Genomic DNA, 14124 nt, shown 5'->3' on the forward strand with positions numbered 1-14124 from the left:
CTTCAATAGGGCCATTGTCTCAGTGTCAACAACTGATTTTATCTCAAAAGCTTGTATTCTGTTTACAGTTTGGGTCATTGAGGCTTTTAGATTTTTAAACCCAGTTTTCATGTTTTAATAAAGTCAGAATTCTGTTCATAGGATGGTGTATTTCTTGGAATATGGCTATTTCCTTTACAGTCAACCGATACAATGAGACCCTTGCCACTACAAGAGTGTCCTATAAAGTATTCTCTTCAAAGTATCTATGGCAGCTGCTGTTCCAGAAGCTACCAATGTCCCGAGAAGCTGTTCCTTGCCTCTTGAAACCACAGAAATCTCTCAGGCTGTCATAGTCTTCAGTCTGTTTTGCAGTTCGTGGGAAAATTTGTGCCGTCGGCTGCAGATGAAGATGGTGAACTCCTCTCACTTGTTCATCATCTCAACCATGTCTGGAAACTGTCTCCGCTGCCTGTACATGAGATTGATGGTCTTTAATGATAGCTCTTTTGAAGACTGGGCTTCTGAGACCTGGGTCCCTAAGAGTCCACAGTCGAGGGAGGTTGTTTCTCCATTCTTAATGGAGGAACGGCACTCTCCCTCTCTTCTACTCCCAGGTCCTTATTTTCACTAATATGCAGCACTTCACCCACTGATAGTCCTTATGACTCTCTAGCTACTACCTCCCGAGGGGTGTTTCTGTGCTGGTGGTTGCGCAAGTAAGATACTATGATGGAATTGGTGAGCGAGTGGCAGCAGCTGAGGCTGTGGTTCCAGGAGGTAATTCGCCAGTTCAAGTGGCTGGGTGGTCATTGTTGTGGCCGGCCTTTTCCTTCAACTGTGCGGTGAAACACAGAAGAGCTTATTTAGGTGCGCACACAGTGACATTCCTCATTGAAGAAATAGTTGCTAAGTGCAGTACTTGGGAATAGCACTTAAAACTGACACCACCTATGATGAGCATTTCCCAGCTGTTACCAAGCATCTGTTGCCACTTCACCTCCAATCCTGCCCTCTCCCACAGGTCCGCCTACCCACGATTTGCAGTGCTTCCTCTTAACGTACACGCTAGGTTTTTAGCACGGCTGCCCCTCCCCAGTTGCATTTTTTTGGCACTGGCCGTAGGCATATTTTCCTTTGGAGGGAGACAAGGCAATGTTTAGGGCATGTGAATGACATAAATACTTTCCCCCATGATAATGAGATGTGGAGGTGCATTGTCAAATTAAGTAAAGTGTCCTTGAAAAGTAGAAGTAATCCTTGAGGCAGGCTACGTGAGTTGCCAAAGTGATTTTGAGTAAAGAAGGTTTTGAGTATTTACAGAGGTTGCCTTTTGAGAATTGAGTTCACATGTCACCCAGATGCTGAGAGAGAAAGAGCATGATAGGTCAGGCAGTGAATGAAGGCAATATGAATGGTAGAGGATGTGTATTGTAAGAGTGCTTTAACTACCCTTGACCACCCTTATGAAGTCACCGAATCTCGTCCTGAACTATGTGACCGTTATCGGAGTGGTGCAAGTTGTCCTGACTCTGCCACCCTCCTCCAGACAGCCGGGACCACCCTCTTATGGGGTTCCTGCCCTCTGTGCTCAGCAATCTTTCTCATCTGGCTTTCAGTTCAGCAAGCAGGGATTTTGCTGCTTCTGGCATTACTGTTGCTCATCTTGCTGCTGCTCAGAAACTGATGCCTCCCCATCTCCCCCTGCCCCCCCACCCTTCCCCATTCAACAGACTGCAGCCACGTAAAGGCTACCTCAGAATTGTTTTTCCCTCTCTCCTAGCGGTGGTAAACCTATCAGGAACAGTATTACTGGTACAAACCCACTCTGCACGGCAAATATAAGAGTGCAAATTACAACGGGTTAACAATGGATTTACATTAGTGGGCAATATTGCTACTCCATCATTAATGTGCCAATGGGAAGGAAATGCAGAGCATTACATCAACTCAAATACTCTTGGCTGTCTGGTGAATTAATTCCTCCATTACTGCAGTAACGATCAACATGCATTCTTCAACTTTAAAAACACTACCCTACACCCTCCTGCTCCCTGCACGTGCAAAGCACTGAATTTCAGATTCATCACATCATGTTCTCCTCAGATTCAGGATCTTAAAACTGTCACAATCTTTACCTCCTCTCAGTCTCTGCCACAATCTGCAGACTTTGCTTGGCATCCCCTTATCACTACTTTTGAATTTATCTGGTTTCTTTCTTACTCTTTTTGGTGGTGTTCTGCACTATGGGACTTGGCTCTTCCTGACTTCACTCCCTCTTGGGCTCACCACCTCGCTTACCATCTCACCTCACTCCCTCTTGGGCTCACCATCTCACTTACCATCTCACCTCACTCCCTCTTGGGCTCACCACCTCACTTACCATCTCACCTCACTCCCTCTTGGGCTCACCACCTCACTTACCATCTCACCTCACTCCCTCTTGGGCTCACCTCCTAACTGTAATGATCAATAACATGTCATTCTATAGTGGACACTAGGTGGAGCCGTAGAGCTGTGTAGAGCTATATATATATAAGACTACACTACCCAGCTGTATGTATATTAAGACTACATTACCCATGAGGCACTAGGCTACCCACAAGGCAGCAGTCAAGATGGAGGCCTCTACAGATACTGTACCTAGTCCACATGTGCTCAATAAAAGTGTCTAGCAAAAGCTAGCTGTGTTCATAATAAGAATGTCTATTTATTAATGAACATAAGATGGTACCAGGATGGTGAAGATCTGCTGAAAATTGTGAAAAGCGACATGGAGAATTTGAAGCCACCAGAGCGTTTGAAACTCACAGGAAATATAGACTACAATTGGCAGACTCTTAAACAACAATTCGAAGCTGGTGTTGCCCCGGAATAAACCATTCAACGAATGGCACGGGCTGAAGGAAAATATTGAGGGAAATGAGAATCATGAACCCACTGGCAACTTATAACTGTGACAAAGTGACATGAATAAAGCACTTACAAATCCTGCAAAAATACTCATTAAAATCCTTTTGCTTTCAGTTGATAACTGACTGAAAGTGATATAAATAATTCTTAAATTTGCTACAAGTAATAGGATGATCCATCATTATTACAAACGTCCCATTACAGTAAAATTTGTTATCCCATGTCTCTGCTGCAGCTCCATTCGTATCAACAGTGTAAGTTAAACCCAAATAAGAGGGAGCCTTGATTAACAGCTACTGTCAGTCACCATGCTACTGTAATAATGAGGCTTCACTGAAATTAGTTGACAGTGGATTAATTATCACACCCAGTAAGAAACAATTTTTAATTGCAAAATAGTCATTCTCTTTTGGTTGAATACAAAACGCAGTCAGTGGCAGAATGGCTGGTGGTTTTGCATTCAACAGCTGTAATAAAAATATAGTCAAATATTCATGGCAGTCGTAAAGAAAACAAAAAATTCGATACTGCAGTTGGATCAACAGACTACTCATTACCTTCTATTTCAATATAAAAATGTGAATATCACTGGGGTAAATTGGTTTGCTACTGTGTCTTTTCAACATTATATTCAATTAAGCAGCGGGAAAAAAGAATATTCATTGCAGTCACCTTTTGGGATATTTGACCATGTTCCATGGAAAAGATTTGAAAGCAAGAGTCACTTTTAGAGGGAAAAAATCGGTGTCGAGCATTTTGGGGTGCTAACATTGCCTGGACGCTAACTTTAGCACCGGGCGACCGCAAAATTCAATTTTAACGCCCGAAGAGGGAGGTGGGGCGCTAATTCAAGCACTCCACTTCCTTCTTAGAGCGCTGACCCCGAGTATCGGGGCAGTGCGTTCTGCAGCGCTATGCACTGGGCCACGTAGCGCTGCCGCATGGAAGGGCTCTTCCCCTCATTAAAAGGGAGGGCCCACAAGCCCACAACTCTACGGGGCCCTACCTGGACCACCGGGCAGCAGGGTGCTGTGCCAGCAGCCCGGCACACAAGAGGAGTGCCGGGCTGACAGATCGTGGCACGGACAGCACGTTCAAAGACGCAATGGGCTGCGACAAGTAAGTTGGCTGATTTTTTTTTCCCCGCCCACCATCTCCCCTTTACGTAGTGCCCCGCGAGCCTCCTGCCGCTCTGTTCCCGCCCCTTGAATCGGACGCTGTCATCGCCCGGCGCAGATTCAGGGGGCACGGGCCAAGTTGCAGGCAGGGCAAAAATGGGGCGCTGCGCACGGTGATGATGTCATCATCGTCTGCGCAGCGGAGCGGGGCGCTACTGGTTAACGCTGCCGCTAAACTCTCGCTGAATTTAGTTTGTGCCCCATTAACACCCCCGGAGGCGCTAACAGGAGGCACTAAGGTATCCAATTTCCAGCCCTTAATGTTTTTGTATATAAAAAGCAAACGTATATTCTCACAAATCTAACAAAAGGAGCAACTAGACAGAAGGTGGTTAATTTGCAAATTGGAAGTTGATTTCCACAGGGTCTAACTACTAAGCAATTCATTAGCTTGCCTGGGTAATCAGAACAACACCTCACATTCACTGTGTTGGACAACTCTTTTATCTCAGTCTGTAAAGATGGAGTTAAGGGAGATGTAAGGAAGTTGCTGTGACAGAGAGGCCTGTGGAAAAAAGTGGCTTTTGAAACAGGAAGCTGTGAGGGCATTCAGGTTTGCTAAAGGGAAAGCCTTAACAGTCTTTGATGAGGCAAGGAGGTTTGGAATGTTGGAGAATAATTAAGAACACCAAGAACATAAGAAATAGGAGCAGGAGTAGGCCATTCGGCCCCTCAAGCCTGCTCTGCCATTCAATAAGATTATGGCTGATCTTCCACTTCAACTCCACTTTCCTGCACTATCCCTATATCCCTTGATTCCCTTAATATCCACAAATCTATCGACCTCTGTGTGATGAAATATTCCATTCATCACTCATCAGTATTTCTCCGCCTGTGACTGTGGTTGGTTTCAGTTTCATTTCTATTGTATTGTACTGTGTGTAGGGCTCCGCCCATACCTGGCTCCTATGTAAGCTGGCCCAGCCTGCTGCACATCCAGTACGGCAGACCTCTGGATGGAAGATACATTCTCCTCTGTGTGTTACCTTCTAAGTCAATAAAAGCCTTGTTTTGTTTCGCTAACATTGAGTCTCGGATTTATTGAGGCACATCACTCTGTCTTGAATATACTCAACGACTGAGCCTCCACAGCGCTCTGGGGTAGAGAATTCCAAAGATTCACCACCCTCTGAGTGAAGAAATATCACCTCATCTGAATCGTAAATGGCTGACCCCTTATTCTGAGACTGTGACCCCTGGTTCTAGACTCCCCAGCCAGGGAAAACATCCACCCTGCATCTACCCTGTCAAGACCTGTAAGAATTTTGTATGTTTCAATGAGATCACCTCTCATTCTTCTAAACTCCAAAGAATATAGGCCTAGTCTACTCAATCTCTCCTCATTGGACAATTCCCCCATCCCAGGAATCAGTCTGGTGAACCTTTGTTGCACTCCCTCTATGGCAAGTATATCCTTCCTTAGGTAAGGAGACCAAAACTGTACACAATACTCCAGGTGTGCTCTCACCAGGGCCCTATATAATTGCAGTAAGATGTCTTTGCTCTTATACTCAAATCCTCTTGTAATAAAGGCCAACGTACCATTTGATTTCCTAATTGATTGCTGTACCTGTAGTGTATATACCCTTAAGACAGAACTACTTTTACAGCTCCTGTATACTGTAGTACCGGCAGTGACCACACCTGTACATAAGCCTTGAGCATGCCTCTGTACTGTTAGTCTTTAGACTACCCTCCTCCAGTAAACACCTGTTGATTGTTAATTTACAGCCTCCGTCTAGTTATTGGAAAACATCATACTTTAAGAATCACGGATTCAACAGTGGCGACGAGGTCGATTCGAATCTACCTGTAACTCTGCATTTCCTTTCAAGGATTCGCTCCGGGAGGACGGTGGAAGAAAGTCGAGGCCAGAAGCACGGGCGTCGACCACGAGCAACCGCCCAGTCATCCGGCAGAGAGTGAACATCGCAGGGGAGGCTGTTGAGAGCTGGGCTTGGTTCTCCAGCCACGACGATCCAGCAACAGACTGGCAACAGGTACAGCGCAGACCCTTCCCGGACAGCGGCGGCTGGAGCCGACCGACGGCACAGAATAGGCCGAGCAGCGTCGACGGGGTAAGAGAGAGGGTAAAGCGCACAGGGCGCGGCTGGGGGTTGAAGACCGAGTGGCGTCGACGGAAAACAAAAAGAGAGAGAGGGTAAAGCACAGCCGGGGTTCAGGACCGAGCAGCGGCAACGAGCAAGACGCACAGGAGAACGTGCAGAGCGCAGCCAGGGCTCAAAAGGGCTGAACAGCATCCACGGGGAAAGAAAGGAAGCGTGGGAGGTGCCATTGAGCCACGGAGAAGAAGGGAGAGTGCGGGAGACGCCATTTTAGAAGCCGCAGCGGAGAAGAAGGGCGAGCGCGGGAAGAAAGGAAAGCGCGGGAGATGCCATTTTGAGTCAGCGGAGAAGGGAGAGAGCGGGAGATGCCACTTTAGACAGTTTAACCACACCCAGGGATGCCGAAGAGTGGCAGTGTCACTACGTTCGACAATGAAGTCAAAGATTGGGCGACATATGTGGAACGCATTGAGGTGTACTGCAAGGCGAATGAAGTGCCAGATGCCAGGAAAGCACTGGTATTGTTGAATTCCATGGGTGCAAAAACTTATGGCTAACTGTGAAACCTAATAACCCCAGAGAAGCCAGTGGATAACAATTTCGAAAGCATAGTGGAAATCCTACAGGACCACTTAAACCCCACACCGCTGCTGATAGCAGAAAGATTAAGTTCCATAAAAGGAACCAGCATAAAGAGGAAAGTAATGCTGAGTACTTAACGGAACTGCGCAAGCTATCGAAACACTGCCAGTTTGGATTGGGACTAGCAGATGCGTTAAGGGACAAGTTTGTGTGTGGGCTACAAAGTGAAGGAACCCAGAAACGGCTTCTATCAGAAAAGGATCTTACGCTGGACAAGGCTTTCAGCATGGCAGTATCACACGAAGCAGCCGCACGGGGTGCTGCAGAGATACAACGGAGACTGCAAGAATATGGCACCAATGAAATGTCATATGGAGCAGGGAAGTGTTATCGCTGCGGCACAACAACACACGACCAGAAGGATTGTTGGTTCAAGGACCAAGTGTGCAGACAGTGTGGAAATGCAGGACACATAGCAAGAGTCTGCAGGTCAGGGAAGAAAACCAGCAGCAAGAAATCTCCACAGGAGAAGTACAAAAAGGTACATAAGGTGATGGACAGTAGTTCAGACGAACAGAAAAGTGATACAGACTCCGGAAGCAAGGAGCTGGGTTGTCTGAAACTACATAAGGTAATCAAAATGGAGGATCACCAGACTATCTGGGTCATGCTCAAGATAGACGGAGTCCAAGTGAAAATGGAATTGGACACAGGATCAGCCCTAACAGTCATAAACCGAAGGGACTACAAGCGGCTATTTTCACATATACCCTTGAAAGCTACAGAGATTGTCTTGAAGACGTACACGGGGCAAAAAGTCTACCCAAAAGGAAAAATAAGGGTGAACGTGACATACAAAGGCCAGGAAATACCCAAAATGGACCTATATGTATTGCCAGATGGAGGGCCACCACTACTAGGACGTGAATGGATCCAGAAGATACAATTAGATTGGCATTCCATACAGGCACTTAAGGTTGAGGCCAAAAAGGATGACGACGTCACACCTGGACGACTGTCAAAAATGCTAACTGACGCACAAGAAGTGTTCCAGGAGGGACTCGGAACACTAAAAGGCATAACAGCGACAATTAAAATAGAGGAAAATGCAAGCCCAAAGTTTTTTAAGGCCAGACCAGTGCCTTATGCGATCCGACCAGCCATCGAAGCAGAGCTGGAAGGGTTGGAACGTTCAGGAGTACTGTCCAAAGTGGACTGGAGCGAGTGGGCTACACCCATTGTTCCTGTAATGAAGAGGTCGTTGAGTAAGACGCCTGGGGAACCAAAGAAGGTCCGCATCGGTGGGGATTTTAAGGTGACAGTGAGCCCAGTCCTTCACACGGTGCAATATCCGCTTCCACGGATTAAGGAAGATTTTCGGAAATTTATGAGAAGGAATGGGGTAAGGCATTACACATCCGCCCCGTATCATCCAGCCACAAATGGATTGGCTGAGAGGTTCGTACAAACCTTTAAAAAGGCGATAAGGGCCATGTGTGATGATGAAATTCCACTACAGCATAAGGTGGACAATTTCCTGTTAGCCTACAGAAATGCGACACGTGCAGTTACCAACCAGACCCTGGCCATGATGTTCTTTAACCGAAGGTTGAGATCTCATCTGGATTTGCTCAGACCAAATGTGCGAAGAAATGTTGAGGATAAGCAATTCCAGCACATCAATGAGAAGCCGACAAGGAGCTTCAATGTAGGACAACCAGTCTTGGCCTGCGACTACCGAACAGAGAAATGGCAACCCAGAACGATATCCACACTGCAGGGGCCACTAATGTACACAGTGGATGTCGGGGAGAACTTTGTGAGACGCCACGTTGACCAGATCCTAGCGTCACAGGAACGAGTCAACCCCATGTCTCGCGTACCTGGGGATGAACCCGACATACCGGTAGCATCTACCCCAGAAACAGTAGCAGCGGAAACTGATGAACTAACCGACAAAAGGGGGCCAGAATCACCTCCGCACCAAGAACAAGAACCTCAGGAAAGGCGCTATCCAGAAAGGATCAGGAAGCCGCCCCAAAGACTGAATCTATAAATGGACTATTTCAGTTTAATGTGCATGTTAAAGTGTTAACTGTTATTTGAAAGTTATGGGTACTGTTAATCTAAAAGGGGAGGAATTGTAGTGTATGTACCTTTAAGAGAGAACTACTTTTACAGCTCCTGTATACTGTAGTACCAGCAGTGACCACACCTGTATATAAGCCTTGAGCATGCCTCTGTACTGTTAGTCTTTAGACTACCCTCCTCCAGTAAACACCTGTTGATTGTTAATTTACAGCCTCCGTCTAGTTATTGGAAAACAGCATACTTTAAGAATCACGGATTCAACAGTACCTGCATGTTAACTTTCAGTCATTCGTGTACAAGGACACCCAGGTCCCTCTGAACACCAACATTTCCCAACCTCTCACCATTTAAAAAATACTCTGCTTTTCTATTTTTCCTACCAAAGTGGATAACTTCACATTTCTCCACATTATATTCCATTTGCCATGTTCTTGCCCACTCAGTTAGCCTGTCTATATCCCCTTGAAGCCTCCTTGCATTCTCCTTACTACTTACATTCCCAACCAGCTTTTTATCATCAGCAAACTTGGATATAATACATTTGGTCCCCTCATCCAAATCATTGATGTAGATTGTGAATAGCTGAAACACAAGCACTGATCCTTTGCAGTACCCCACTAGTTACAGCTTGCCAACCCGAAAATGACCCGTTTATTCCTACTCCCTGTTTTCTATCTGTTAACCAATCCTCAATCCATGCTAGTATATTACCCCCAATCCCATGAGCCCTAATTTTGTTTAATAACCTCTTGACATCGGGCCAAATCTTGCTGGAAATGACGCTTGCCATTATAGAGTCATAGGGCTAGATTTTCAGTCGCTTGCGCCAGCAGTTAGCGCCTTAAGAGAAGTGATTTCCGGGCGCTATGCGTGTAGCGCCCGGGCGCAGCGCAGTTTGCGCCCCGCCCCAAATTAAGTTGCCCGTTAGCGCCGGCGCAAAGTTTAGCGCCCGCCCGGATGCGCGCGCAGAAAATGACGTCACATCCTCGTGCAACGCCCTTTGGCCGCCCCGATTGCAAACTTCAGTCGGACCGCCCCATTGTGCGGCGGGCGACCGGAGCGTTTGGAAAAAGGAACGCAACACAACCAGCGCGGGCCCCGGGGGCGCTAATTAAAGGGAACGTCCTCTCCAGTATAAAGGCCAGCCTTTTTTCAGAAAACAGTCTTGTGCAACGCATTTCTGGAGACACAACAAGGAGGATAGCTAACTGGTTTCAAGCAGCAAGAGCCAGGTATTTTTGGACTCAGGCCATAGCGCTGCAAGTGGCCATTTGAAAATTAGACTGTTTGCCAGGATTTGATGGGGGCTGCATGGGGTGCCAACGCGGAGCTGCAGCGCCATGTCCGTAGGGCTCACAGACGCATTGCGAGAGGGGCAGCCCTGGCTAGAGGCAGAGCGGGCTACAGGCGCCGGCCACGTAGGCCTTACCCAGTCAGGCTATACCGCCAGCAGCGCTCCTACCTAAACATGAGTGCCGCGCGATGTGTTAGAAGGCTCCGATTCCGAAAGGAGGTGATTGCAGAGATCTGCCACCTGCTTCGCCGAGATCTGCGGCCAAAGCTCAGGTGCAGGACGTCTCTGTCGGTGGAAGTGAAGGTGACGGTGGCATTGAACTTCTATGCCACCGGCTCCTTCCAATACGCTGCTGGGGACATAGCAAACATCTCCCAGTATGGCGCGCATCGCTGCATCCGCCACGTGACCGAAGCACTCTTCAGAAGGAGAAGCCAATTCATCTCCTTGCCCATGGCCCTCGAGAGCCAGCATCAGCGCGCATTGGGATTTGCCAGACTCGGGGAATTCCCCTTGGTGCAGGGCGCCATTGACTGTACGCATGTGGCTTTGCGGGCCCCTCTGGAGCATGGGGAGCAGTATCGCAACAGGAAGGGCTACCATTCTCTGAATGTGCAGCTGGTATGTGACCACAAGCAGCGCATCATGGCAGTCAATGCCAGCTTCCCAGGCAGCAGCCACGATGCCTTTATCCTGCGGCAGAGTACTGTGCATGACATGTTCCAGGCACAGCCTCCACCAAGAGGATGGCTCATCGGGGACAAAGGCTATCCTTTGTGCACCTGGCTCATGACCCCGCTCCGCGCGCCCAGGACCGCTGCTGAAGAGGCCTACAACGAGAGCCATCAAACCACCCGCAACATCATCGAGCTAACTATTGGGGTCCTCAAGCAGCGGTTCCGCTGCCTTGATCGCTCCGGAGGAGCTCTCCAGTATTCGCCGGGCCGGGTCTCCCAATTTGTGGTGGTTTGCTGCATGCTACACAACCTGGCTATCCGCAGGACTCAGGCACTGCCACCTGACGTTGGACCAGCACCTCAGGAGGAGGAGCAGGAGGAGCATGAGGAGGAGGAGGAGGAGGAGGAGCAGGAGTACGTTCCCAGGAGGGAGCGACCAGGGCCAAGGGCCGCACGACGCCACCTTATTACACGATACTTCTAAGCCCCCTGTCAGGGAATGGCCAGGGGCCATGAGGGAAGATGAATGCAGCCGCTCCGCAAGCCCTCAGCCGGCGAAGCCAACAAACACTAAGAAGAACAACCATGGAGACTGCATGAATAAAGATAATTTTTTATTGCACAAAAATGAAAAGCCCTTCCCACATGAATCCCCAAAAACAATAAACGGGCCCCACAAAAAGCCCAACAAACGATTCACTCCCACAAACTGGGGAGGAGTCACTCCACCTTTCTTCAAACCGGGCCTGAACGTCGGCCTAACGCAAAAAATAAGCCCTCCAAAAGCACAACCATGGGCAAAATAAAGATGGCCACCGCCATATTAAAGGAAAGCTGCCCACACCCTCTACTGAGTGGCCCGCGAGGGCGAGACCTTGGCCAGCCTTTTGCCTCCCCTGCCCGGCCTGCTGCTCCTTCGCAAGCTCTGCCCAGTGGCTGCTGCGAGGCTGGGGGAAGGCGCCTGAGGCTCAGATGCCCTTCCGCCAGATGCCGCTGGGGGGCGGCCTACACGGCGTTTGGGCCTCGAGGGGCCGTCTGCTGAGTGGCGCACCTGAGCCTGGCCACCATCAGCTGCAGCCACTTGCCCTTGACGCCCCAGTGGGGGAATGGCGACGACGGATGGCGCAATGTGGGCCAGCTGGCGTCTGGGATGCACTGGCTGGTGCTGTGGCGCGGTGGCACTCGGTCGGGCCCGCACTGCAGGATCCGCAGCAATCAGCCGAGGGGCGGCTTGCTGGGATGGTCCAGCGCGGCGGCTGCCCTGGCGATGCCTGCCTGAGACAGCGCGTGTGGCAGCAGTGAGTGCCCCTGTGGTCCTGGTGTGCGCGCGCATCACATCCGCCAGGGTCTTGACGGCATCAGTCAGCATGCGGCCACTCGCGGCAGTTGCTGCCCCGAACTCGCGCACACTGGTCGCCAGCGACTCGATGGCCTCAGGCATGCGCCCCACCACGCTCATGAGCTCCGTGTGGCGCCGGACCGAGTCGTCGGCCATCTTATCCAGCTTCCGCACCTCCTCCGAAGTGAAGGTGTCCGGACTGGAGTCGCGACTCTCCCGCTGGGGAGGAGGGGGCCGAACTAGGGGACCCTTGCCGCGTTGGTGACGGCGAGTGTGCCGAGCAGCAGCACTCCCCTCTGATCCTTCCCCCCTTTGGGGGGAAGGCCGCGGGCCACGCGCACGGCTGCTGGGTGGCTGGACGCCACTGGTCCCAGAAGCTGCATTGCCCTGCGACAGTTCCTCCAGGCACTCGTCCAGTGAGGAGGTGTCAAGCATTTCCTCCTCTCCTGCGGGACGTGACTGTTCCCCCGAAGGTCCGGCTTGCTCCTCCTCCTCCTCCTGGTCGGAGGTGCTGTCACTGGCAGCTTCAGGGTCCTGGTCGTCACCAGCTGAAAGCAGGAATGCACAAGAGTAGCTTCAGAGTGAGGAGACGGCGTCAGCGAGGGAGTTAGGACTGGTGGGATTCAGCGCATTGGTGGGACAGTGGCAAAGGAGGTAGCTCGGATGGGCCAGTGCGACGCGAGAGGGCCAAAAGGCGAGGTCCTTACCATTGCCGGGCAGTGGAGGGTCGGATACACCGCACGCTGTGGGGACAATCACATGGGCTCCCATGAGCACACACACGCGCTCCTCCAGCCGAGTGAGCTTCTGCAGCTTGGCGCGGCCACCCCTGGCACGGGCCTTGCGATTAAACGCTACATTAGCCTGCAAGAGAAAGGACGGGCTGTAAGTGCGCAGTGAAGCCCTGATGTAGTGTGCACTGCCTCCCATGGTGGAATAGCTTGGACAGAGTGAAGCCCTGATGTACTGTGCACTGCCTCCCATGGTGGAATAGCTTGGACAGAGTGAAGCCCTGATGTACTGTGCACTGCCTCCCATGGTGGAATAGCTTGGACAGAGTGAAGCCCTGATGTACTGTGCACTGCCTCCCATGGTGGAATAGCTTGGCCAAAGTGTAGAGTGCCGAATGGCCATTTGATGCTCATGACTGTCCCAATGCTGCTGGCTGAGGGCTGGCCAATAGGACTTTCAGCTCCCTTTGCCCATCATGTCAGGTGTATATGCAAGAATGAGGAGGAGACTGGAAAGGCTACTCACCTTCACAATCCTGGTCAGATCGTTGTATTTTTTGCGACATTGTTTGTGGGTCCTGGGGGCATCGCCGGTGAACGTCACCCTCTGGGCAATCTGCTTCCAGGCTTTGGTGTAGTCATGGTGGGTTGGATTCCTCCCACTCTCTGGAAACAAGATCTTGCGCCTCACCTCCAGAGCTGTGACCATTATGTCCAGATCACCCTCTGAGAAGCGCAGGGCACACTGACGGGCCTTCTCATTCGTTGCCATGACTCCCTGGGTCTGAGCAGCAGTGTTGAGGCCTCTTTGCAAGGCTGCAGTGTGCAGGGCGTGGCAGCAGACCAATTCGTCCCTTCCCCCTTTAACAGCTGGTCGGCACCACGGGGTCTGCTGTCAGTGCAAAAATGACCGCACCCGCGCTGCGCCCCGCCTGGGCGTTATCCCTCTGGACCGCCGGCTTAGCGCCTAAAGGTAGGAGTGGAACGCCTCTTTTAGCGCTCCACCACTCTCTTAGGGCGAAGCCACTGAATTTCCGGCAACGGGGCGCTACTTTGGGGCGGGCGCTAACTTCGGGCGGGCGCTAAGGTTAGCGCCCCAAAACTGTCTATACTGAAAATCTAGCCCATAGAGTCATAGAGTTATACAGCACGGATAGAGGCCCTTCGGCCCATCGTGTCCGCGCCGGCCATCAAGCCCTGTCTAATCTAATCCCATATTCCAGCATTTGGTCCGTAGCCTTGTATGCTATGGCATTTCAAGTGCTCATCCAAAT

This window comes from Somniosus microcephalus, chromosome 23 (genome assembly GCF_052327205.1).
Source record: "Somniosus microcephalus isolate GS21.2 chromosome 23, FLI_Smic_1.0, whole genome shotgun sequence".
NCBI classification, from domain to species: Eukaryota; Metazoa; Chordata; class Chondrichthyes; order Squaliformes; family Somniosidae; genus Somniosus; species Somniosus microcephalus.